The sequence below is a fragment of the Thunnus thynnus genome, chromosome 7 (genome assembly GCF_963924715.1).
Source record: "Thunnus thynnus chromosome 7, fThuThy2.1, whole genome shotgun sequence".
NCBI lineage: Eukaryota > Metazoa > Chordata > Actinopteri > Scombriformes > Scombridae > Thunnus > Thunnus thynnus.
The window spans coordinates 7,176,318-7,201,083 of NC_089523.1; the positions used below are offsets into that span (position 1 = coordinate 7,176,318).

The following is a 24,766-nucleotide window of genomic DNA, read 5'->3' on the forward strand; positions in this document are numbered from 1 at the left end:
TAAAGATATGTCACCACAATCCGTAATCCTTTCTCAAAGTTCAGTTATAGCTCTTACGGTGACATCATCAGGAAATATGTGATGTAAATAAGACAAATGAAAAATAGTAATTGTGTTCACTATTTTTTCATGTGGATCCCCTAGTGTGCTAGGCTGAAGAGATACTGAATGAAGTTCAGTGTCAGTATTTGTACATACAGCCACATGCGTCACAATCATCCTATATTCCTCACTCTAAAAGGTATTTTTAATGAATTCACCATATCCCAAGGGAGTTTCTTTCGGTCTCTGCTGAGAATTAGGAGTTGCAGGCTGAATGCTTATCTGCTTTTCTTCCCTGGACTTTTCCTCTCTGCTTCTGTCTAATGAGAAATAAAAGTTACAGTGACCGAGTCCCACAGCTCATCTTTGATGGTAACCGTTGGGAATATTTTCACATGGGAAGCAAAGATCACAAAGTCTTACGATGTGCTTTTGGCTATAAGGCGGTATAACATAATCTTAATACAATAACATAAGGGTATAAGTTTCCATTTCAGGGATACGATTGAGTCTTGGCAGATCTACACTATGACAAGTCGAGATAAATTAGCTGCTAGCAGTTACTGTTTGTACTGTGACCATATACAGTACATACAGACAACAATCGCTGTACCTTTGACACTGAACAACAACAATATAACAATATATTATAACACATGATAATTATGAGGCAAGATCCTTAAGAGCCTCTTTTCCTATGATTTCTAAGTGAATTAATGGTGGAAGAATTTATGGATATTATGATGTCTATGTGTTCAGATTTTGGGGGTTTTCCAAGAAACTCTGAAAGTTCTGATATTGTCCTCTTCCCATTTTATTCCATAAAGTAATCCCAACTAATCTGACTCAGTGGCACATGACCAGGTTACAGAGGCTGCACAGCCTTTTAACGATTGAACAGTTTCATTTTTATTTTATTACTGCAACAGGTTATTGAGGTAAAAAATAATATAAATAGCACATTTATTATTGGCAAATTGTGCTCCTTTAATCTTCTTTGTTATGCTCCACCTTTACTGCACTTCTAAAGTATGACCTTCATTTTTAATTTTATCTATTTAATTAATCTGTTTACCTACATTTTCATGAATTAGGGATCACAGGGAAAGGGCAACGCTTGTGTTGTGAAAGATATAATGCATGCATATGATACTAATTCATATTCAACCAGCAACACATCATATTTTGTCTTTTTTTTTTTTCTATTCCTTCACAGCCTGCCAGCTAGTATCATAGATGCACTCTCTGCCTCACATTTCAAAAACCCTCCTGCTGCTGCCTTAATATGATTTAGCATCAGAGTGTTTCAGACTAATAGTGACATATGCTTTTAAAGTTTCCTGAGACGTCCCTCTTACTGCTTTAAAAAACTCACATCAACAAGAACTCTGTGTACTCTCCAGGAACGGCGACTCTTGAACCGATCCATTAGGATCCTCACAAGATCGCTCTATCAGCCAATCAATGTGTCTGCAATTAGTGTCGCTCTAATTAGAAACCATTGTTCTGAGCACCGGCTGAGGCAGTTCATTCATCAATATGAAATTAAGCAGGAGCCACTTAACATGGGATTACTATCATGAGTTCATTTGTATTGGAATCAATTCATTTGCGTCGTTCACCGCAATCATGCCTCCGGGCTGCACATGGGAGTCTCTGAAAAGTGTGAGAGGAGTCCATAAGGCTCGTCATATTAGAGAGAGAGAGAGAGAGAGACGGAGAGAGATACACAAAGAGGAAAAGGCAGAAAGAGAGCACAAACTGTGAAATTACTACCGATTTCTTCCCCAGGAAAAGTCACTTATCGCAAATCAAACAGAGTAAATGAAAGGAGCAGTGCAAATCAAATAGCCTATCTTAACCACCTTGGCAATATCCAACAGCTAATAAAACATCCCATTCTGAGACCCCAATTTCACATCCTGTCTTGTACGGCTCTGACACAGGCGCATGCACTTCAAATTACAATGAGAGATGTCATCATCGCAAACGTATCATTAAGAAAGATGAGAGAGCTGTTGGATTTCCATGGCTATTTCTGTCCCTGTCTCTATCGTTGACACCGCCTCTCTTTCTCTCTCTCTCTCTCTCTTACGCACACCGGCACGCTGTCATACATACTGTACACTTGTGAACACGCTTGCATACACGTGTCCTTACATACAAAACTCCTGCCTGATGTTCTCCCTGGGGACAGCGTAATGTAATTGTGTGCAGCAGTGAATTCCACGGTCATTTCCATCCTAAATACCAACTTCAGGGTGGGAAGCCGCTACATTAAAGCAGTTTTTCCGGCGTCACATATGACAAGACAAGAAGAATTCAGTCTAATATCACTCACAGCAAGGAAATGAAATGGAAAAATAACATTCAAATACACTGAAGCGAAGACAAAATTGTGGCATTCACAGACAGGGAGGGTATGCCCAACACGCAGTATGTCATACACTTACATGAACTTGACTTATTTTTATGACTCAGGTTTGCATTAAAAGTTATTGAGCTGTGGTTTTGTGAAAAGCTACAGCCATTACTCAGTTGAAGCATTTCATTTGTGTCTGTATTGTTTGCGCACTCAGTGTAAATGAAAGGCGGCGGAGAGAGAGAGAGAGTGAAAGGACCTTGACAGGAAAGAGTGTTCTCTCTTGTACGAGCCGAGCTGGTTTACTGTACGTGCAACTTGCGAGAGAAAACAATCATATATCACTGATGAGTAATGAGCCGTACTCCGCTTATACCGGCAGGCAGAAAAGAGCAACATCGATGTGTCGTATGTAATATTCAAACAGGAAGTACAAAACACCATATGTGTGTGTCGTGATTATGAGCACAAACGAGCAGTAATGACGAAGGCGACGGTGATTTATTGGTTTTAAATTGCTACATCTATTTTCAAGACAGAAAGCAAACGCGTGCATGCAAAGTGTGCTTGGTCAAAGTGGTGTAACTATATAAAGTGAGCACGAGTGTACGACGGCGTGCAGGGTTTCTGGTTCCTTCTCACATTAGATTTTAATGTGTAAACTTACAACAACATTTAACAACTTAATCTCTGCAGTGTCCATCCCACCTCACAATCATTATGACGAGCCATAACATCAGGCTGTTTCCCCAAAAACACAATTATTAAATGAAACCTACATCAAACCTGAACCTAACTAACTGGCCCCTGCAAGTCTCACACTGACCCACAACAATTACCAGAGCATTGATCATAGAGTCTGACACTGTTGCACCTCCTCATTAAAACAGCAACTATGGCACGGTAACAGAGTGAACTGTCTTACCTTAAGCCAGATGTTTGTTGCAGAAGCTTCCACCTTCACGCTAACCAGCTCTGGTGTAATTGATGATGATGAAGACCTTGCTCACCTTGGTTTTTCATACATTATTTAGGCTGTATGTCCCAACTTGGAAAACAACTCCCTGTCCAGTGCAGTTTGTTTTTTTTTAATTAAGGTGTTTTCATGTTGCCTAATTAGACCTCAGGACTGTGTGGGTATGTACAGACTGTGTTTGATTGACATCTGCCTAATTTTTATGCTGGATCTCTTAGGGTGGAAAAACATGCACCTTTATCGTTCTGACTGGTGACCTCACATAATTCCCAGCAGAGCTCTGCCCACCTTCAACCCGAGCAGGAGACTAATCAGCTAACTGAAAACACCTGTGTTTGCTACAGGACTATATTCTCAGTGCTTTTTTTGTATTTTTTTATTGAGAAGTGAGATGGGAGTGCTAGTATGGGTTGTTGAGATGCAGACTGAAGTTTGATTGCAGTGACTCTACTGCACTATTGCAAGGCCAGGACAGAGAGGATGGGCAACCACAGGGTTTTTGGGGTGACAGAGCGACCAATCATCCAGAGGCAGAGGAGAGCGATGGTCGGGCCAGAGTTCCGGATTTGGAAGTAGGAAGGAGAAGTTTCCTTTCACACAAATACAAAGTAATAGTGTTCATGTGATATTTCCTTTTTTTTTTTTTTAGAATGAATGTCTTGAAGAAATATGTCCTCCAATTTCACATAATTGTGTCCCTTTGCTGCATTTGAAGGACCTATTAAAAACAGGACAGGCCTTGTCTGCTGTTCTGACATATTCAGTCTAGAAATGCAGACATGGGAGTATCCAGCCGCTGAACTGGGACACAGCCTCTGACACAATTCTGCAATTATGCGGTAAGGTGAGAATTTCAACCTGTGGAGGAAAGTTAAGGTGCAGAAAGTTATGGAAGGGGGCATCCATTTAACCTTAACTTCAAATATCAACTCATGCAGATGGTTTTCCAGTCAATTGGCCGAGTCAGTTTTCAGTTGAAGCATTCTCTTTGACCATCACATAAACCTCACACTAACCATAACCCTAAACTCCCATGATACTGTTTCACTTGCCTCCTGTACACTTCATACATGAGTGGGAGTAGATGCCAATTCATGTTATATAATGCACAATAGATCACATAATCCTTTAGTTGTCAAAGAATTTAATTCTTACTTTTCCATGACATGTAATCTGCTTTCCAGAGTTCCTGCTCATCCCAAAATATTGTGAGACTATGCTGAAAGCCCAGGAGGAAGAAAAAATAAAAGCCTCTGTGTGGGTATTCAGTGGGCTGTAAATCTATCAAGCTAAATTTGATTTCTATTACAAGGGGCAGAGTGCTAGATGGCCTTTGGACATGAGGCTTAGAGGACTGACAAATTGAGTCGCTAAATGCCTGCTTTGAGCGATGGTATGACTTTGTGATCGACAGTCCACTAAAGCCTAAGTCACCCTGAGAACTGTAGCTTTGGTTCCACTGTTGACAGGCTCCTGTGAAAGGCTGTGAACGCCCTCCTAAAAGCCCTTCACTTTTATACTGAGATCTGCAGATACATACAGCACAAACTCACCCACGCATGTGCGCATTCCCTCAAGAGCACAAAGTTAAAACTCTGAACATCTTGCTGCTTCAAATCCTGGTTGGGATTTCCTGCTCTGCACCTCCTTAAACTCTTTTCTCTTGCCAAGGTCTACTGTACCTCACAGAGCCTTCAAAACAAAAGCTGTTTTGTTTCCAGTGAATCAGCAAACTCAATACACGGAGGTGTTGCGACATGGTTTTTAATACTGTAACAATGCTTTTACTCGCAGAACTTTACATTTCCTTTCTTATATCAAACTTTTTTTCTGTTTGAAACTTCCTCCTGAGCTTCAAACTCTCCCCCTTTTTTTTTAAAGCTTGATAAATCAAAGATATGCAAATAGTAAAATGTTGACTGAAACAACATTTAGTAATAATAGACCCAACGCTTTCAATGATAATTAAAATTTCCAAATAAGCGTGGACTCTTATGATAATACTCTGTTAATGTGTTTACATTAATTTCCCTTTTGTTGTTGTTATTATTGCGTCTCTTTGCCTTTCTTGCGTCTGACTTGCCGGATTCAAAGACTGTCATTGCTCATTCTGACGCCCTTCTATAATCAAATCCCCAGATTCTAATTACTATGGAGTCTTACGCAAATTTGTCTGCAGCTAAATTATGCTTTTCATCCAGAAAATTACCAAAATTTCTTACAGCGTTATTAGTCCTTTAGCACCACTCCCAAGGCAACCCTCCATTCTTTCTTGCTTTATTGTTTTTATCCTCTCCCCCGGCACATACACATGCTCCTCCATCCATGACGGCTACAGCGCACAGTTGGTGGTTTCCCAATCTTTGTAGACGGCACAGTCTTTAACCATGTCTATTTCAATCATCCCAAATAAGAGAGATCACTCCCTTTTTTTCCTGTCTGCAGTATTTTAGAAGGCAGTGTGTTATAATGTAGCTCTGTACGGTGTTATGAAAGATTTTCTCTGATAACCAATTGGATACATTTTGGAATCTGAGATAGAATCCACAAGTCAACATGGGCTGCAAAATTCAGTGTGTGCTTTTGACAGTGGTCATTGTAAACCTGACAAATTCCACACAATGGCCCCTTTTTTTCTGTGAGTAATGATGTTCTGATTATCTGGGTTGGACTCATTTGTTGTCTCATTTTGATATCCAGCAGGAGGAAAATAGACACATAATAGCACCCATGGCTTTTATAATCTACGTTGCCCAAGATGGAGGTAGTTTTATCATTACTACTGCAGGCACTCTCCTGACTGCTCTTACTGTCGTTAGTCCAGCTGTGTTCAGACCTGCCAGCTGCTGGCTCAGCTCCAGGCTGCCTGTCACAGGGTCAGCTCGGAGAGACGACCACTCACAGGCTGTAAAACACTGCTGATGGCTAAAACACTCACACCATCCATCATGCGGGTGCAAAGACTGTACTTATCCCCAAGGGGCTTCACACGCACACACACACACACACACACACACACGTGCCTTTGAGCTATCGTTTAGTGGAAGTTATCGATTAGCCCTCTGTAATTAACACATACTCCCAAAGGGAATAAATCAGTGCTGATGAATCACTTACTGCGGTGGTGTGTATGTATGTCTGTGTGCTAGTGTGTGTGTGCGTTTGTGTGTACAGGTTATTGGGTCATTAAGGTTGAAGGAGTGATAGTCAGGCCCTAGATTGAGCAGAACTAAAAGTGCCCCGGTCGACACTATAAAACTGCTGCACTATGATACTGTAACCGGAGGCCTCCACTTTGGACTGACAGAACCTTTAAAGAGCATAAACTACAAAGACCAAAGTTCCAACAGTACATGGACATAAAAACAAAGAAAATCAAGAAAACTGCTACCAAACACCAGCCTCCACACCCAGTTACATGGCTAACATTCAGTAACTGCAACCCTTATTAAAGTTAAGGATTTAACAATCATACAATACAGTTAACTTACTATCATTTTTTCTTTCGCACGTGACCAAATATCACTAATAAAGCAAAGCCTGCAAGCTTGTTTGGGTAGAAAAATTCGAGGCCATTGCACTATTCATGATATATTTTACTCTTTGCAACATGCCCGCCGTGCTCTGCCATGCCTTCTGCTGCACTGCTTACCTAAAATATATGCTCTATCAACTGCATCCATCTGCTGCTGCTGTATACTTCCCTTCCAGCCCCACCTCCACCTGTAGAGTCTCAGTTCCCCGGGGGAAAAGTAATTACTGTCACACCCCAATTCCCGCTGTACTGAACTCTGTGTATTTGTGTGGGGAGTGATGACATACTGTATATATCAACGCTTATTGTCCTTAACACTACCAGAAAAGACCAGTAGAAACATTGGTCTGATCTCATACCGTAACCGGAGGGATAAATCTCCTCTTGCCACTGTTGTGGCGCCCTGGACCAACGGACCAAATCTGCACTAAGTTATAACACAGGTACATAAAAATATATATATTATACAGGTGTCTAAGGCCACCTTTTCCTTTGGGCGCATTAACAATAAGCACTGTTGTTACATCAATCCATTCCATCTATTCTATTTTCTATTCATTCAATCCTTCCACTCCAAAAACTCTGTTGAAATCAAGGTCAAACTGTAACAGGAAGTAAAATGTTATCTTTGTCATGAAGAATTTGCCCCTGCTGTTTGTTAAAGAGTAAAATTATAATGACTAGATACTTAAGAGTCCATCCATTATTTGTTTACAAGTCCTACTTTTGCTTGCATTCGGTCTTGCATTTGAAACGTCACAAGAAAAAGAAAAACATGTTATTCCATCCTTAAGTGCCTGAACATAATGTTATTTGGGTGCCATTACACCCAGTAGAGAACTAAAGTGAGTGTCTCATTCCACTCCTTACGACCGCCCTGTGCTGTTCCCAGTTTCTAATTCTGCTTGTCACTGTAGTCCTCCTTGAGCTTTCAGACCTAACAGGGAGGAGAGGAGCCGCAAAGAAAAAGTCTGGAGTAGACAATTTCATTATACCCAATCCAGCTTTATTTTATTGTACATGCAGGAGTCCAATTACCTTCTTAATTTAATCAGCCAAGCTTTTATTAGCCACTTCATATATTTTTTGTCAAATGGTCTCTGACAGATTGGGAACTCGACCGAAAAGAAAGCATGGGGGCCATTATTTTTTTTTTTGGTGGTGAGTTATAAAGGTCAAGTAGAAAATTGAAGTTGGAATAATATATGCCATCAATTTGCACTTCATTTATACTTAGCCTGACAGCTGTCTATCTTCTCTGACAGTTTTAGGTGCTATGCTATTGATAGAATACATTTGTGGATGACAGCGCAGTGGGATCACTGGGATCTTTGTTCATAGTCCAGACAAATAATAGCTGGGCTTGAAATTTGTGTTTATTTATTAATTCATCTATTTGTCTGTTTTTTTTGTTGTTGTTGAACAACCAAAGAAGCTGCTTTGAATTACAAAAGCACACATGCATAGCAAAGTATTACTGACCTTGCAAGGTTAGGAAACAAAAGGTAATGGTGCTGCGAGTGTTTATCTAAAAGTACATCAAGGTTTTTCCTGAAAAATAGAATTTGTCAGAGGTTTATTCAAAAGGTCTTATTGCAGGCCACAGAAATGACATCAACCATCAAGCCTGGCTCTGTTGTGGCCATGGACTGACCTTTTCTTTTCACAATGTTACTTTTATTTTAGATGAATATGTTTATACAAGTATTTTCTATTAATTTTCTTTTTTTATTTTGGATTTAGTTTGAATTTTCAAAATCTTTGACAAAAAGAACAGAGCATACAGTGTCTACGGTGTTGATTTATCAGATTTTTTTCTTTCATATATCACTATGTGGCCTTTTAAAAACTTTGAAGGTGGGATTAAAACAATATATCAGGCAAGATATTGACTCATAATTACAATATTTGGAACTTTTTGCCATAAAAAAATGTCATTATGTAGTATATGAAACTCCACATCTGTAGACTTTATCATCATGAAGTGCCAGACTTACAGTTAATATGTTCAGTTTTTTTAATTAATAAAAAACAAAGAATTCAAGTTTCATGTTTTGTCATCTAATATATTATTCCGTTACTTTTCCTGATGTTTTAGGTTTTTGTCTTGGTATCGTTTCAGTATCGGTATTGAGATATTTAGGCAGGTATAGTATCAACGTCATAATTTTGGTATCGTGACTAGTCCTTTCATTTTGCCATGGAAATGCACTAAACTGGTAGCCACCATGTCAAATCTGAAATTGGAGGGAAATAAGAAAAAAAAAAAGCAACATAATCTCACAAGCATGCAAGATTAATCTCACAAACACACAAATCCTGACCAAAGACAGTGTGATGCAAGCCTCAAATAAAAACGAACAACTTAACATCTACCATGATGATTTACGTGGAAAACATACAGCTGTTGTCAGCGCGGTAACAATGGGATCCTCCAGACACAACCCACAGTCGAATCTGTTGATTGCTGCGTTTCTTTGGAGCTTTCTCAAGGCTAAATGAGCTATAGGATGAGTGCTGCTGGCGGTGTGCCCCGCCGGAACAGCTCCATCCTTTAACACTCTGATTGATCACATTACAGTTAATTAAATATTGGCAAATTGCTCCCATCCAAGGTTGGGCCATTAAAGTTTACACTCCAGCCACATTTATCACTTTTCGTGTCTCTTTTATCACCACCGGTTGTCGTCTTTCCTGTGTGTCAAGTGGATGATGATAAACGCCCAAGCCCTTCATTTCTCTCACTTGTACATTTTTACCTTTTTTTTTTGGTTTAGCTTCTTACGCTTCCCACTGGCTTTTCATTTCAATGAAGTATGACATCTACAATGAGGGAGCGCACCGCAGTGAGTCTTTTCCATATTCCTCGTTCTGTGTGTAACCATCAGTATCTCAAAAGGGATCAGGCAAGGGGAAAATGACAAGGAAGAGCTAGGAGCATGAAAATGACACTATCGGGCAACAGCAGAAGGAAAACACAATTGTTCAGCTGTCAGGTAAGGTGCTACCCTAATAAATGACTATAATGCTGATGGGCAGGGTCATGTTGAATGTCTGACACACATATGGTATTAAGATGGCTCTCATCCTCGCTGACAATAACATATGAAAACATTCCCACCTATTTTCAGCTACAAGTTGGTCCGTTCCAGGATTCCCTCAGGTCTCACGTAAGGGCGGTGGAAGAGACCGATGGAGCAGACAGGGATGGAAACAAATTGTTGTCCAATTGGGTATGGTTGCAGAGTGATTCATTACTAATGCATTCAGTTTACAGGCCTGAGGGGAAGTGAAGACAGCATATCACCTCTGATAAGCCACAAGGCGCTCCTTAAAAATAAGCCATCCTTTTTATTTGGGGAGAGCTAGAGAGGTAGAGGAGAATCCGGACTGTAAAGCTCAAGTCTGTGATTAAATGCAATGAGATAAAACCCTCAGTCACTTGACGATTACTTATCAAGAGCCGGCCACCCCTATAAATGAGTCTGATAAAAGCTGCAACATTGTTTTGCATAGTGGCACAGAGAGAAGGTCGCTCACACAAGCTGCAGGAGAAGCTATTGCGGATGCCTCTGAAATCTCAAATACATTATGTGTATCTGCAGCCTTATTCGGTCAGAACCCTTCATGACACACATGAATTATTTGAATTCTGTTTTGTTCTTATGCCATATAATATTTTCTTGACATTCTGGTTCATTAAAAGCAACATGAACAATAAGTATGTTGGTTGACGCATACAGAATATGTGCACCGTGTCACAGAACATGTTAGGCTGCAGGCAACAAGAGAGCACATTGTGATTCACATTCTCTGCTGTTTTCAGGGTGTTCAGTATACTTACAATGAATGCGACCGTGAAGTACAAAGTGGGGACAGATGTAGTTGTTTAAAAGAATGAAAGAAGAAAGCTTTAGTTTAAATGCTGCCTACTTTCACACCTCTGTACACCTGGCCAGTCGCTGCATGAAGAAGTCATGCTTGTCAAGTTGGCAGCTTAGGAAAGCTACAGACAGGATTCAGTCAAGACGGCTTCCAAATGGGCTTCCAGTACATGAAACTTTCAGAATACTCAAGCTGGCAGCTCGTAGTCCCGATTCTGTTGAGGGAAAGCCAGCCCCTGACTTCTCCTGAGTGACACATTCCTGACTTCACCGCTTTGTCACTCTGGCCAATTATATTTCAGACTATAGTACATGAAATATGAATATGTTCATGACAAAATACAAACTGACTGCATCTCGTGGTGTGCTCATCCAGTGTACCCACTGCTCCGGCGTTCAGGAACATATTGCGTTTAGTAAATGGGACGTGGCCTCAAATGAAAAGAAAGAGAAATACAACTTATACTGGGAACTTGGCCTGAGCTGAACCTCCTCCTCTACACTCACAGCCCAACTTTTAATATGTTTCTTGTTGTTTTTTCATATGTTAATGCGTGTTGTTCTGGCACACATTCAGACCACTTTCAATTACTCTATAGAAGGTCTACATCGTCTCAGTGCCAGGTCAGGCTTTTTACTGTGGGCCCTTTGAGCTGAAGCTTGCCAGGACATCACTGAAGACCTGATCTAGTTGTGATAACATAAGTGGAAGGTGTAGTTCTATAGTGTCAGTCAAGAGTGACAACTGGGTTAATAATGTCATGTGTCTTTATATTGACTAGCGAGTTGGCTGCTTGCCACATAGATATGCTGCTGTACAGGAGTTAACAGTGTACATGTACCTACGGGGGTCTGTGCTGGAGTTACAAAAAGCAATCAATGGCGTTGCATTTAACATGCAGCTGAGCACAGATTGTGCTAAGACACGTTTTGACCGAGTAAATTGTCAGTGGTGAAAGTGAAACCTCTGCCTCTTCTGCAAATTTCACGCTGCAAAATGGTGTGAAACTCTTTTTCTTTGATTTTGGAGGGACTGACCCTGAAACCTGATAGTTACTGATGTTTTAGGAACTGTCTCAATCAGCCACATGTGTAGTCAATGTCAGGAATGAGAAATCAATTATCTGAACCTATTGTCAATATAGGACAACTCTGAAAAACCCCTGGATTACATTCAATAACTTTTTTTTTTCATTAAATGCCAAAGTTTTTAAGAATCTCTGCTTTATGTGCATGGCAAGTACAATATGGTTGGATAGAAAAACTCTGACGGGACACAAACTCATGTCTCCTGCATGAAAGTCAGACTCGCTCCCTGCCCGTCCAGTTTAAAGTTAAAACCCAAGAACACAAAAAAAATATATGAAGAGGACAAAAGGTCAGCTTTATATATGGCCGAAGAAATAATGCGCATGTGACGAAGCAGAAAATTGATAACATCATTGCCCCCAAAGGGAAGTGCTGTGTGGTCCCTTTGCCTTGCACTCTACTTCACCTTTGATGCAACAAACTACAGCAACCTATGAGTCATTGTAGACATAAATAACTTAAAGTGTGGAGGAGACTATGGTTTACTGCTGCAACTGTTTGCCACAAAAGCTACATTCCACGCTGATCAAAAGGGTAACAGCAAGTCTTCTCCACATCTAAAAACCTATTATCATCAGTACACAAACTGTCATGCGGTGAATGTTGAGTGATGTCATGTCACTGAGGTCAGCTACATCTAATAGTTCACACAGTCGGATGCCACACAGGTGGAGAGTTGTTGGAATGTGATTTTAATGCCTGCAGTTGGGCTCTGATACACAGATATAAAAAGGCAGGAAGTGAGGTGAGGCTGGTGCAGATGCAAAAGACAAAAAGAGACAGACAGCGAGGAAGAGGAAGACAACAATGTCTTCTTTGGCCTGTATGTACAGCCTGCAGTCATTCCTTGTAAGGCCTCGCCTCTGTCTTATCTGACAGATACTCTTACTTGTTCTTTACCTCCTGTTGGTTGTGCCTCCATGACATAAGGCCAAAACCATACGCATGCCCCAGGCAAAGATGGGAAAAGGGTGAGAGGCATAAAGGTGTATTTCACAATGGAAGGAGGTAACTGCCTTGGGCTGAGACACAAAAAAAAAAAAAAAAAAAAAAAAAAAAAACATTCCACTTTTATTCTTGGTAATGGAGCATTTTACAACGATGATCCACACCCATGCGCTCCGTCCATTTATCTAGAAGATAAAATTTTAAGAGCTGCTAAATAGCGAAGTGTTTCTCCTCTTTCAACAAACTGAAAGCATGAGTGGAGCCTCTGGAAGCAAAAGGTGGTGCATATGGAGAGATTAAGGAGGGAGGGACTTTGTAGAGAGCCCTTAAATGGAACAAGGGATGAAAGTATTAGAAGAGAAAGATAGGAGCGGACAATGAAGCAGGACAGGCGAGTCGGGGAATGAGTACGGGGAATATGTACAATCATAATGCATGTAAGCTACTGAAAGAAGCCTTCTCCGTTTTTTTTTTTTCCTTTTCTCTCACCCCTCGCGCACACGCATATTTCTCGATGGTCTACGAGTGCAGATCACCACTATCTCTTCCTAAGTTGCACCTCCATTTTATGCTCCAGTGGATGACAATAATTTAAGCCTCCCGATATGCAAATGTCTTTAATTGGACTGTCACAAGTTCCCAGGCATCGTCAACTTTACAAAATGACTGAGGCTGGGAGCAGATTGGATTTTGGTGGCCAATCTTGTACACTTAATTTTCAGTAATTTTGCAAGCGTCTCACCGCGGGGTCCTGCGACATGCCACTTACAAGACTATCTATACCAGCTGGAAGATGTAAAAATAAGACGACTCTCTGTCTTGTCATTTTCATTCCCTCCCACATCTTTCTCTCTCTACCCAATTACTCCCATCTCAGCCAGACCCTTCAATACTCATGCGACTAATCTTGTTTGTACCTTTTAAAACCTCTATGACTATTGGGTAGGAGCCAGCAATTTTCCCCCCCCTGAAGGCTCCTGTTGTTCCCATTCTGTCAGATAACTATATTTTCTTGTGCACTCAAAACCTCAACCGTGTTTAGAAGAACGTGTCTTCTCCGGCTGGCTCAAACTTAATGGCTTTGTTTGTAAGGATTGGGGAGCGTACATGCGTGAGTGTGTCTGAAGTCAGCTCCCACACGAGCGCATTGTAATTCATGAGGATTAATATAATGCTCATAATACATAAATGTTCCGTGGAGTTGTAGTTGTCGTGTTTTCTCCGAGGGAAGAGCAGAACCTTGTTGAAATGTAAAGGTGTACAGCCGGCAGCGTTTATCTGTGTATATGTACGTGATCGGGGAATGAAAGCAAAACCAGCTCATACAATATAAAGCTAATGCATTTAATGTATTCTCCTTTCAGGTAAATAACCTTGATGTGCAGCCTCCTGATTATTCTCCGTCATCTCCAGTGATCCAAGGCCGTTCATTCACCTGTCCTGTTTTTGTATCCTCTTTGTTTATTTAAAACATTTTTTTTTCATGTTTTCTCGAAGATTTTCCCCTTCAATTACCGAGCTAGTGTGTCAAATGTCAGGTCCGTGTGTATATTTCATTATAACGCAGAAAGGAAGACCACCTCATACATAACTTCCACCCCCGAAAGCACACATTTAAAGCAAGAACACCTTCTTTTCCACATGTCACCGGTTAAGATGAGGGACTCTTCAATCACATCGCTCTGAATGAAGTTTTTTTTATTTTGATGGTGTACCGACCTCCACCCACCAAGCCTGTTCTCACTTAATTGAGTCTTTGATTTGCATGTGAGCGAACATGTGGAAATGATGTTAGCCGTGATGACATGTAAAGAAAAAGAAGATAAAAGACCAGCACGGAGATAGGAGGCTGAGCCTTGATGAGGCTAAAGTGAGCTTCTGACTGCGACCCCCCCACCCCCCCCCCCCCCCACCTCCACCCCGCCCCCTCCCTCAGTAAATGGGAATGCATAAATCCCCAAATTCCACATCTCACTTTGAAAAATTAGTGCTATCAATTCGATATGAAAGAAAAGTGGAGAAGGGAGCGGAGGATTTCTGCTGCGATCGCTTCGTCAGGTGATTAAGGCCACGAGATGTTTGGTGGAATGATGTTCTAATAACCTCTGCGCTACAGAGCTACAGGGCTGAGGCCATCCAGGAATTAACTACATGAATGTGGGTGGGGGATTAGTATTAAATTTAAAGCTGTCTGTCTGTTATGTTTCTATCAAAAGGAGATTTTCCTTTGATTCACACGTTCATTTCTTCATGCTCTCCTGGGTGATGTTTAATAACGGCAGTTCATTGCTTTTTTTATTCAGTGTGACAGACAATTTCTTGCCCTTGTATGAAGATTCTGCCCATTCAATAAAAATCCACCGAGGGTGAAAGAATAAGGGATTAATAAATGAGTACCAGAGTAAATCAGGGAGCGGAGTGTGACGTAACCGTGTGCCGCTATGTCGAATGCTTTGAATTTTCCACGTCGCTTCACAAGAATGGAAAACCTTTATGTGCGTCCGTGTCTTTGAGTCTAATCAGATCTCACTGATGTTTTTCAAAAAGTTGTTTACAGAGCAGCGTCTCTTATATTCCTCACCGCCGCGTCACCGAATCAAATCTGCTGCTTTCAGTCTGAGACGCACGTATTGTGTCGAGCGTGTGTGTGTCCAGTGGATATCTCTACGGCTCCAGAGAGGGAGCGGAGGAAAAAACTAGGTGATAGAACGATGACAGGAGGAAAATGTGAGGGATTAAAGCCGAGAGGAAGCTGTCAGATTTCAAAGAGAAAGGGAGGTCCTTTTCAAGAAAGAGACAGAAAGAGGACTGAAAGTCAGATGGTATGATTTGGTGATGTGACTGGGAGCCAGACCAGAGATAGAGCGATGAAAAACACAAGTATTCAGAGGTAGACAGGATGAGCCTCGAAATTTAAGTTGTATATATCAAAAGCGGCGTCGAACTCTTTGAAGCGCAGCGGTGATGTACTGGCAAGTGATGAATGTGATATTGACAAACTGCTAAAACATGGATTGCTCTCAGAGTGCTGCTTCGAGAGTTGAACTCGAAGTCTTTGAATACCGTGACGACTCGGAGCAGACTTTTCCTTCTCCTTCCCTGTATGTTTGTCTCTCGTGAGGAGCGCTCATAACAGTTTGTTGACACTTTAATTGGAGGTCTTGAGGCTTGAATACTAATCATCAACAAATATAGCAGCGGCAAATATGTATATTTCCATATGTAAGTAAACACATATGCACACCTAAGAAATGTGTCATCAGTTCAATAAAATGTGTTCTTTGCACATTGTGTTACTCACACATAATACTTTCATGTATTATTCACAGAGTTGCGGCAACAGATGCAGTGAAACACTGTGTACCCTATCTGCTGTAGCTGGTTTCACACCATATGCTGCAGCTGCTGTGCTGCTATGTTTCTCACGTCATAGAATAACTGTAGCATTATTAAATAGCATTAAAGGTGAAAATGACATTCTACATTAATTCACAGAATAGAGGTGTATCCTGTAGACGCACTACTACTTTGAGTCAAGGCATGCCATTGTGACAATGCCTTAAAGTGAGACTATGTAACTTTTACCGTTGTTTCTCTTCTTTACACTTTATTATTGTAGGGCAATGAAAGGTTATTGTGGTCTGACTCCACTGTAGGGTATTATATTGATATCATGATATGAGACTAGATATATTAGATTTTGGGTATCGTAATATCATGATGTGTAAGTAAGTGTTGTCTGTTCCTTGGTTTTAAAGGCTGCATTACAGTGATATCATTTTCTGAACTTCTAATAGTTCTTCATGAGAATTTCATTTTTGTGTATTTAAAAGTTCATCCCTGCGCCCACTTGCCCTCCATTATATAAAAGGCAGGATCAATGCAGTTTGCAGGCTTCTCATATTTCAATTTCAGAGCTGTATCAGCATATATTTTGGGAATCTTCTGTTGGTTATCTGGTAAAAGGTGCATTGCAAATTGATCTGGTCTGTATGCTCCATCAAAGATAGTTTGTTAAAGAAACACTACTCTGTATGGTTTTGATATTTAAAAGGACAGCTGGGATTGTGTCTTTTTGCTGTTCAAAAAGACCAACAGATAAATGAGTCAGGCAATAAACACTCCAGCTTTATTTTCCAGCCTTGTACTTTGTAGCTAGATAACAGTCGAGTTCTGACTGACAGCTAACCCAAACATCCAGGGCTGAGCAGCAGCTTGTTTGCTAGTCTGTGAAATTATAACGTTAGCTTTCCTTAGCTAATGTAACTTTTAGCTCAGCAGCCACAGAGAAGACTGAGAGCTTTACTTGCTAGCGGTTTGTTCCAGTATTATTGCCTGGACAACTACGTGGAAGTCACAACTAAATTCAATTAAATGTATTTAATGTAATGATTGGAATAATGAAAAAACAACTTGAACTATCACAGTGATGTATCCCTTATCAATGATAAGGGTGTTAATGTAATCAAAATGAAGTCAGTTATGTCTAATATCAGTTCTCATAACATGATTTTGTAGCACTCAATAGATAGTTTACACAGTATCGTTAGAATGGACAGTGATTCCTAAGAAAGATACTTCAACCCCCTCCCACACTGGTTAAATGACACTGCAGATGCAAACAACTGTCAACTCTGTCATAGTTCAGTGCATATTTCATCATATCATGATACTCATGATAAGAAAGGGCTTTAAGTGGAAAAATTTGGAACATCTGCAAGAACAAAGCTCAGATCTGTTAATGTCATGAATGTTTGCAGAGTCAACAGAGCCACAATATCATCCTTGAATAGCAGAATCTTAGCGGAACAGAGTCAACAGAAGCAGATTTACCCACTTCAGACATGGAGCGTACAATGCAGAAGTACAAAGCCTCACAAATCAGTTTGTGATTTCAATAGCGCTGAATGCCTCGGTGTGAAAGCAACTACATCACTCAAGCATCTCTGCTTCTCAGTTGGATGAAGAGGTAGTTGACTGGAAATTCTGATTAATGGTTTTCAAGAGAAGCTAAAACATGTTCTTTTTCACTTGCTTTTAAAGGAACAAAGGAGTGAGTCCCAATGCTAACTCTGCTTACCCCCCCCCTCCCCTTGCCAGTTCTGTAACTCATCAAAAGACAAAAAAGCTAAAAGCCTAGAAAAAAAAATCTCATTACAAAGACTATTTCCCTCATCTGTGTGGTTCAGTGAGGAAGCAGATTGCATTTCAGTACTTCATTAATAAATGAGTATGTGAACAATGGCAGAGTGATGGCTCCATTGTCTTGAAGCCAAAGTCTGAGGCACTCTGAATGCCAGAAGCAAGATAGTCATTATGCTGCCTGTGCTCTTAAGCTCAAAAGTCTGCAGAAACAAGTTTGCATGAATAACAGTATCACTGAATAACACTGTGCCTGAGTTTGACTTTACAGTACTGCTGTGTTAGCAGTTAAGTCCTTATTTTGGACAAACTTTATTCCACCCATCTGTTTCCTATTGGCCATTCATAAACTTATGTCAAATATAGATCTAATTAGATTGAACTCTTCCAAACAGAAAGAGCCATCGTCTGTGAGAGAGTGATGCATCTGCTGCGGACAGTGTTGTGTCTCCGAGAGGCTAACGGATGCCTCTCCAAACCCTGAATGCACCGGAGCCCGATGAAATCTGACAGGTGGAAATGATTTAAGCAAGGATGAAAAAAAAAGAGTGAAAGCATGCAAGAAGTGGGAAAGAAAGTGAGAGCTTGTTCCAGGTTAAAATACAAGCATAATGTCTAAAGGAAAAAGGTGGAGCTGAATTGTGGAGGGAGGAAAGTCTGAACAGAAAGCACAGATGGATTAAATGCATCTGACAGCTTTGTGGTGGAAAGGAGTCAAAAAAAACTCCTTTAGATAGACTATCTCTACACACAATTATTTCAATCTGTTACTTTTTAATCATGGTTTTAAGCAATGGCTTTGAAGTGGAGATTTTGAGGGAATTGACACGGAGGCACCTGTTTAAAAAAAAAAAAAAAAAAAGAAAAGAAAAATGAGTTAAAAAAAAAAAACAGATGACTTATTAAAAGCAGCCCCCTGGCCTCTCTAAATTTGTATGCAGTTCATGAAATGAGCTTTAAAAGGCATAAAGGGTCTCTCATCAGGACGCTCCTTCTTTAACTTCACATCTAAATTTTTCAATCACGATAGGCTCTGATAAAAGTGATTTGTAGTTTCCATTTAAGTACTTTGACAGAAGATAAGTTCATTTTAGGCTCTGCATTTATGGGATTACTATGGGGTTTTTTTTTTTGCATAATATGTGACATTTTTCCTCATGGAAATTATAAATCTTTGGAACACTGAGCTTATAGTAAATATAGTAACAGCTTAGCCAGAGCAGGTACTGTAAAGCCTCATTTATACCCCTGAGCAGACGCGTCCACGGACAGCTGCGGGTATCACGGACACGTAGCAGCTCTGTTATACTACTTCCTGGAGTCTGCTTGGAGGACACGTTCAACACATGCGCAGCGAGGACAGGTCCGCACAGTCATAACAAATTGGAGAGACGTGGATGTCTGCACAGAGCCTGTGCGTTTACCCTATGATGACAAAATTCATGTCACATGGACCCTAGCAGAGCTTTGCATACTTACAGACATGGAAGGTATCATTTCAGTTAAACACATTCAACTAGCTGCAAAGATCCTGTATTTGTGGATTCATTTTTTTTTCATTTTAAGATTACAGTTATTTGATGTGCGTTGTCAAAAACGTGCATGTTTTCACACATACTTCAGTGCATTTTGTGGTGAATTATCTCGTTATCTCGTCTTTTACAAGTAGAGACTTTGACTGTAGCCCTGACCTTTATCCTCACTACTTATGATACTATTTATTTCATTTCCACACATTTATTCCATTCATGACTCAACACAACACATTTCACCTTTCAAACAAACCCTTCTCATTCGTCTCTTGTTAATAAACACATTACGGTGTTCATGCTTCTCCACCTACACATTGTACTGAGCTCACTGCTGCTGTGCTAATGAGACACTTTTCATAATTAGCTTGAGATCTGTTTCCCAATCAGACAGACAGTGAGAGGCTAATTAATCACAGCACATTAGCCAGGCTGTATGTTTACTCACATCCATTTACATTGCTTTATGGCAGTGAATGACGATATGATATCACCTGCTTTTTTTGGAGTGATGGAAAGCTTTTGGATTCTCTGAAGAAAGCCGAGGTCAGAGATCATTGATTTTTATTAATGCCTTGAGAGGTGCAGTAATATTAGAATTTGATAACATTGTTTTTTCAGTCTTAAGATGAGACAGCAAAAACAGACTAATGCCTGCTGTCAGCCTGACTTCTTATTTATTGTGAATGATTGCAGAACGCAGGTGGGAATCAAAAGTAAGCCCTCCCTTATTCAGAGTTTGACAAAAAGCAAACTGCATGAGACGCAGCAGAGCTAACATAAAGAGTGAAACATATTATTTATGCACAGTGAACGTGTCTGCATAGCACACCGAGGTCTTTTGAACCTGTCCAAACTGCCAGTACTGTTGATTGAGCAACATATGCGTTTGTGGGCCACTGATGAGACATTACCTTGGTGTTCCAGCAAAAGCCGCAGGGCTCCTGGGACCCGTGAAAGTGAAGGATTGACACATGAATGGTATGTTACGCCACAGGAAAATGTGTGAGTGTCAGTGTCTGTGTATGCTTGCAATAGAAAACCATGAGTGACTGACAAGCAACTAACCTGTCTCTAATAACGCTGCTCCAGACATCTCTCCACAACCTTTCAGTGCTAGTGCAACCCATACACTCTATAGACTGTATGGCTTAGATCACATGTAGGTACACTTATATTTTGCATTTGTATTCATTCTGTTTTATGAATAGCTGTGTTTATTTTTTATTTATTTATTTTATTATTGTTTAAAGATAAAATGGTAGATAAAAGTAGTCATCTTTTAAATGCTGTGCTGAAAATGTCTAAATCTTAAACCCCATAACTCTCTTGTGATTACACTAGCATTGAGAGGTTGTGGAGAGATGTCTGGATGTTAGTCATCAGCATCTTCTACAGTGGCCCTCTTTACAGGTTGGATTGGTAGGATTATTTTGACTTCTGGTCTGTTTACAATGCATCTTAATCATATTTACAATGTATAAAATCCTGCACCCTTCTTCCGTTCCTCTAGCCCACAGATGCCAGTTTGGTATCTAATGTTAGCGTAATCTACATATTAACAATGAACAATAAAACTACAATACAACATTTCTAAACAAAAGCAACTATCAACACCAGCAGACATTCTATCAAAGACTTCAACCAGGATGTTGTCACTTGTCATATCTTAACGTAGCCTCACTGAAACAATGTAACCTAATTAAACACAGTTCAGTTCAACACAGACATTACAACTACATTAGTAAGAGTGCACTGCTAATAAGATGTGAAGTGCTTTCTGACTTTTACCCACCTGAAAGAATAAATGAAAAATATAATGGATGAGGTGGCTGATAACAGCCAACTGAAGAAGCAGCCAAGCCACCACTTTAGAGAACTGAACGTTGCCCACAAGCATCCTCGTGCCTTTCATACTCAAACAGAAATGTATATGAAAGTGTGAGCTAGATAATATACATAGAACAAATAAACACACTAATACTCACAGTATGAGATTAACAAAAAACAATGAATTCATGTTACTTATCGCTGATTATTTAAAAAAGCAACAAAAAAAACAGCTTATAGAAAGACTGCATGCTCTTACTTTGTAATGTGGAAATGATGTTGTCAGCAGGCGATCACTTGCTATCCGAAAATGGCCGAGTGATACAAGTGGAATTTAATTCAGACTGGCAGACTGTTTGTCTCAAAACTCTGTGTGTGTAAAAAGCAAATCCACAAGGGTAGAACTGAGATCCACAAATGTTTTTTCGATTCACAAATAAAAACTTTCAAATGCCTGTTGGAAAGTTGTGAATGTTAGGAACATAGTAACAAATGCTTTTCATTTATTTGTAAATTAATTTGATGTATTCACAGATTTTTTTTTTTTATTTGTGGAATTTGTTTGTGTATTGGCAGATCCGTTTTAATAATATAATATTTTTTTGAGTTTACAAATCTTTTTTTTGTATTTGTGGAAGGTGTTTTATATTTACAGATTACACATTTACACACAGATTGTCAATCTGTCCACACAAATCATTATGAAACAAATCTCTCTCCATTCAAGGTCTTTGTCAATTTAATAACATAAAATGAGAAAACTGTATTCCTGTAGGTCGTATTCTCTATTAGGCTGGACGAGATCAAAGTTGTGAAAACAACAGGGGGGCTTTGAATACACCACCAAGAAGGAGGAGGAAATGATGGATTAATCCTGGAAGGCTATTGATGTAGCACTTTTCTCCTTATGAAAGTAACTCGGCGATTAATCGACCAATGAGAATTTAACCTAAAAAGTCTTGTTCAGTGTTTGGTTGTCCTAAAAGACCCTTTAAGGAGTCGGATATTCAGTTTTTCTGGTAAGTACATTTAGTTTTAATGATTTTAGGCCTGTTTTTCGCTAGCAAAAATTAGCATTAGCATTATCACAGTTAACCATAGACTGTAAATGCACTGTACTAACCAAGCTAGCAGCTAGAGTCAGCTCTACCCGCTCGTCCAAATATGGTCACCTCTGGCTCCAAAAATCAAAGATGGCGACAGTCGAATTGCTAAACTCAAAGCTTCAAAACGGCAGTCCACAAAACAATGGGTGACTACGTCCCTATTTTCATACAGTCTATGAGCAGAACACAGAACATTAATTACCGTCAGATCCTGATCGATCCAGTGTTGATGAAGTTGCCACTGCTGTGCTGCGTGCATAAACGCGTACAGCCTCTTTCTCAGCTAGAGATGCACTTATCGTTTCAGCTGCTGTGTGATGCTGCAGCCAGCTGTGACACACAGCCAGCTGTGGGCAACAAACAGAACATCAGTTCTGATGTTTCTGTGAAATCTAGGATACATTCAGTGACACCTGAACAACATTATTGGAAGATTCAGACATTAATCTAACATGTTTCAGATGTGCCTATTTTGATGGACATTTAGGTATAGATGCAAAAATAGAGAAGTAAAAGAAGCAAATTACATGAAATCCAATCTGTGTGCTGAAATGTGAACAAAAGTCTAAAACACTGGAAACTGCTCCGTCCACTCAAACAGATGCAAAACAAAGGCAAATTGCACTCCGCTGCAAAACTTCATGGGCGTGTTTGCACCAGTATTTCATTAGTGCAAAATCTTTTGTGAATAAGACCTTAAAACGGGGCAGATTGTGGGTGCAAATGCTGCACAATTCATGGTGCTATTAGTAGGCGCAATCCATTCTTTATGGATTTGACCCTATGTGTTATGACAGACTTGACAGAGGAAAAAGCTACAGACAAGTTTTGTTCATACACCTAAGTAACCCTTCATGAATAAAATATAGGCTTAGGTATACCAGAAAGCTAAAGATGTATACCAAAGTGTGCTTTTTTGATGTTCTTTTCTGTAGCATATAGCAACCTTTTTTATTTTCGTTGTTTCTTAGAGCAAAATGCCTACACTTTGTCAGACAAAACCATGCATAAAACAGTGCATCTATACTGGTGCTTTTCACTCTTCCCGACATTCTGTCTATGTGATTTTGAAGCTTGTGAACTGCTGTAGCGCCAAAGTGATGGCTGATGTCAGTCTCAGCCAGCTTTCGGGCACAACAGTGCCCTGTTGTTCCAGATCGGTGAGTGTGGTGACTGTTGCACCCTGCTCAGCAGTCCGAGAGGATTACTGGACAGGTTCAGAGTCATGTAAACAAAGACTAGCAGGGAAACACTGTGGGTTTACACTGGCTTTCTAGTTTTAAATATTGAAATGGAGTGACTTATGATATGCTTTCAGGTGAGCACAGATGAAAAATTCAATTTAAAATCATGCGCATTTTTATATTAACATCTACTCTACATTAAAATGAATGTTGGATATACAGTATATGTATAAGCAAAATATTGTCACGCTGCATGAATGAATGTACTGCAGCAGGTGGTGATTTCCTTACAAATTATAGCTTCTCTAAGGTTCTTGTCATCATCACTTCGGCAGCATAACCGCCGTCAGTCAGACACTGCGTGTCTGTGTCATGGATGCACTGTAATTAAAACCTGGCTGACTTAATTAATGAGGCTTAACCGCTACCTGTGCACTGCCCTGCCACTCCGCCCAGCAATTTGGTGGAAGACGGCAGGATTCGCTTCAGCTAATTACCGAGTAACTGTCTCTGCCCTGAACTGTGTCTGCCTGGTTGGACACCATTGCTTTAACTGGCAGAGAAAAGAGGGTGACTTGTGCGGTGTGTGTGTGTGTGTGTGGCTTTGTTGGGGTAGCTGAAAGGTGCAATGGGAAAGGGGTGAGATACAAAAAAAAAAAAAAAAAAAAGAGGAAGAGGCGACTGAGAGGAAACGAGAGTGGCAAGAGAGAAATATGAAGTTATAGAGATAGCACAAAAAGAGAGGCAGACTGCAATAAGACGCTGGTGATGTTAATGTTCTTGTTTATTAATAATTTAGTGAGAATTTTTCCGTCTCCCAGTACCTTCACTTATGAAATCTAGGAATACCCATGTGCTCTGCCTGCTGTGTGTGTGTGTGTGTGTGTGTGTACATCCTCATCGTGTCGTTGTCAGTATATGGAGAGCCAGAGGACATATGCTGGTCAGCCAGCTACCCTCCCTACTGTCTCATCATTTTCTCTCTTTCTCCCTGTAGGGTGGCCATTACAGTGAGCCCCCTCAGGCCATGCCACAATATACGCACACACACATACATACACACAGTACAGCAGACAGTGGAAGAAAATGTTTTGGTAATCATACACACATGCACACATGCACACTTGCACACACACACA

The 24,766-nt window shown here is 40.2% G+C and overlaps 1 protein-coding gene across 3 annotated transcripts in view; it reads right to left on the reverse strand.

Annotated features, from left to right (window-relative positions):
- Nucleotides 1–24,766, reverse strand: part of LOC137185717 (calsyntenin-2-like) — a 246,500-nt gene that overhangs the window by 120,926 nt on the left and 100,808 nt on the right. The gene's annotated exons all lie outside the window — the stretch shown is intronic.